Source organism: Octopus bimaculoides, chromosome 16 (genome assembly GCF_001194135.2).
Source record: "Octopus bimaculoides isolate UCB-OBI-ISO-001 chromosome 16, ASM119413v2, whole genome shotgun sequence".
Taxonomy (NCBI): Eukaryota; Metazoa; Mollusca; class Cephalopoda; order Octopoda; family Octopodidae; genus Octopus; species Octopus bimaculoides.
Genome location: NC_068996.1, coordinates 16,577,694 through 16,581,489, shown reverse-complemented (window position 1 = coordinate 16,581,489; position 3,796 = coordinate 16,577,694). Strand labels below are relative to the sequence as shown.

Genomic DNA, 3,796 nt, shown 5'->3' with positions numbered 1-3,796 from the left:
GTACATAATATTTTTAGATTTTAGTTCCCATATATATTTACTAAGACCAGTAGAATTAATAAAATTTCTATTTGTGTGTGTGTGTATGTGTGTGTGTGTGTGTGTGTGTGTGTGTGTGTGTGTGTGTGTATGTATGTATGTATCTATCTATCTATATATATATATATTATACGACGGTTTCTTTCAGTTTCTGTCTACCAAATCCACTCACAAGGCTTTGGTCGGCCCTAGGTTATAGTAGAAGACATTTGCCCAAGTTACCACGCAGTGGGACTGAACCTGCAGCCATGTGGTTGGTAAGCAAGCTCCTTACCACACAGCCACGCTTCTCTTAGTGGTGTGCGTCTGTATAAGAAGTTCTCTCAAGTTGAATGCCACAGTATGCGGCCTTCTAAATATACGTTCACATTGAAGACTGCCGTAAGTAGAGACAGTCCTTAGTTCATGCCATTTAGTTTAATGTCGGTTCATTTTAGATTTGGCTCTCATTTCTAACAGAAATTTTAAGAGGTAGGCTAAGTTAGAGCGTGAATGAGTGTGTGTGTGTCTGAGTTTCTGTGTGAATGTGTGGGGGTGCACGCGCGTGTAGATGTGTGCGTGTGCGTAGGTGCGTGTCTTAGTATACGTTACATAAACACATAGGCGAACTTCACCTAATAAACGTTTCGTTTTACGTCGATGTTAAATAATCTTAAATCGAAATATTAAATCGTAAAGTAAACGCAACACCTGTCAAACTGAGTTTTTTATTTTTCGGTTCTTGAATTTCTAGCTTATTGCGTTTTCAATCCAGTAAAATATAAACACACAAAGAAAGAAAACCGATAAATAAGCAACGATCGATAACGATACAAGTCATTCAATTTTTGTTTGATTTCGAAAACGTCATTTAAAACTCGATTTTCCACTGTACGTTTACCATTTACTTGATGGACATTTAACTTTCTGTTTTTTTTTTAAGGTATGATATTACTGAAAATACAGCATAAGCAGTGAAACATAAAGAATGATATTGTATTTAAGGAACAAATTAAAACACTGCTGTCGCGTCTGATCTTTCGTTTCCTTTTCGATATTCCAGCAACAATTTGCTTTTTTGTTTGTTAGACATGGTAAACATGGTATTAAATGAAGATTATTATAATTTAGGAGAAATAGATAAAAATACAGAAGGAGAGTGGTTAAATTAAAATAAAACGATCGAGCAGGGAACAATGACGCAATTTATCATATTAATAACCAATCAGTATTTGTTGGTATCTGGTTTTGGAATGAGTGGTCGCTTGGTATTCATTTAATCCTTGATTTTATTTTTAATTTTTGTGTTGTAAATGCGGCAAAACGCCGAGTTTGCACATCTGATATCTGTGGCCACAAAAATAAAATGAAGTGAAATGAAATGAAACGAAGAAAAGAAAATGGAAAAATTTAACGTAAGAAACACAATTTGAAGTGTTATGGATATTAGACAATAGGCAGCGAGCAGTAAATATTCGAAGAGCTCCTGATATTCAATCAACGATTGTTCGAACAATTCGCAGTAGAGTCGACCAAATTAAAGCTTATCTCAAAATGTAACGCCATTTAGCTGCTACAAAATTAATTATGAATAGAACTATCATGATCAAAATCATATACACACATGTATGCCTATGTACACGCATATACGTTCATATATACGTTCTTTGCTTTTATTCTTTTACTTGTTTCAGTCGTTTGACTGCGGCCATGCTGGAGCACCGCCTGGAACAAATCGACCCCCAGGGCTTATTTTTAAAGCCTAGTACTTATTCTATCTGTCTCTTATGCCGAACCGCTAAGTACTGGGACGTAAACACTCCAACACTCGTTGTCAAGCGGTGATGGAGAGTGGGACAAACACAGACACAAAGAAACACAAATAGAGATACACACCCACACCCACATATATATACGACGGGATTCTTTCAGTTTCCGTCTCACAAGACTTTGGTCAGTACCGAGCTATAGTAGAAGATACCTGCCCAAGGGCATCATATAGGGTATCCATAATTCCATTGTACCATTCCTTTGGTAAAATAATAGTGTACGAGCGATTTGTTGATTGTAGTGGGAAATTTGGCTGTTATTTCTAGCAATTCGAGCTATCGCAGGTAACTTCCCTCGCTGATTTGTAAAGCAACAACAGCAACAACACCAATAACAACTATAGCAACATATATAATGACACCTACATTTACCCTTTTACCCGGCATTACACTTGCAACTAGGAAGTAGTTTAACCACACTAACTTCCCTTTAATAAGGCCAAAGTTTTATACCATTTGTCGGTTATATGAGCCTTACAAGATATTGTCAAAGAATTTCAACATGGTTACAGAAATTACAACACACCCGCTCAAATATAATTGTTTACCAATGAAGTTTAAATGCCAGGACAGGGAAAACTTTTTGAAAATTGAAAAGAAAGATACAGAAAAAAAAAAAAAACATGAAGAAAAGAGGAACTTTGAAATGTTTTGTTTCTTCTTGTTCTTTTTGTAATTTTTTAAGTATTTGATTACAGTCAAGCTGGGGCACCAACTAACTATAAGGGATTTTGTCAATCATACGAACTACAGCATTAATTTCAGTTTTGTGGATTAGCTTTTGTGGACTTTGTAAAGAGGAAATTGTAAATACTACCTGGGCGGTATTTGAAATCAGAACGTATAAAAATTTGTGTGTGTGTGTGTGTGTTTGTGCATTTGTGTATGTATGTGTATGTTTTGTGTCTGTGCTTTTGTGCGTGCGTATGTGTGTGTATGTGTGTGAGAGAGAAAGAGAAAGAGAAAGAGAGAGAGAGAGTGAGTGCTTGTATGTACACAAAAAAGCTATATAAGAAAATATGTGCGTGTGCGTAGTTTGGTTGAAAGGTAGAAAAGTAAGCTGTATGGTTATGAAGTTCACTTCACAACAACGTGGTCTCAGGTTCGATCCTATTGAGTGACATCAGCTTTGTATTGACCAAATGTTTGTGAAGAAAATCAGTGGGCAGATAGGTGCAGGAATGGCTGTGTAATTAAGAAGCTCACTTTGCTACCACGTGGTTTTGGGTTTAGTGCTTCTGTGTGGCACCTTGGGCAAGTGTCTTTTGCTACAAGGAAAAGATTCAAGAATGGGAAAGAGCTGAGAGATGATGCCAACATGAATTGCAAAACAATAAATCTCATTTACTGTATAATGTGTCCACAATGTAACAAGAATTACAGTGTATGCACCAGACAGGACCAAAATTAATACATTGGGTCAGGATATATATACAACAAATCAAAGATAATCTTTTAGAAATATTCCATGCAGTGAATATCTAAACATGTACACAAATGGAAAAATTTTTTAAAAGCCACCATATTTTTTTTTTTTTAATAAAGGAAGAAAATAATCAACTATAAATGGAAAAAAAATATTCCATAAAATTTCTAAAACCAAAACTAATGCACAAATAGTCAGCACCATTTCCAAAACAACATAGTCTATGAGGATTACTCCATAACCTGATTTTTCAAATAGACTTTATACAGAGTACAAGAATTTCCTTTCAAATGGTTCATATAAAACTGTTTAATTTTGTTTTTTAAACATTTGTTTAGTTAATAATTCTTATTTTAAAAAAATATTTCTTCTAATATTGTGATGGTATCATGTATTTTTTGTAAAATCTTTTAAAAATATATATATATTTAATATATGTATGTGTTTGTTACACACACACACACACACACATACACACACACACACACACACACACACACACACACACACACACACACACACA

The 3,796-nt window shown here is 34.8% G+C and overlaps 1 long non-coding RNA gene across 2 annotated transcripts in view; it reads right to left on the bottom strand.

Annotated features, from left to right (window-relative positions):
* LOC128249592 (uncharacterized) overlaps positions 1-3,796 on the bottom strand; it is a 50,448-nt gene that overhangs the window by 28,104 nt on the left and 18,548 nt on the right. The window lies entirely within an intron of this gene.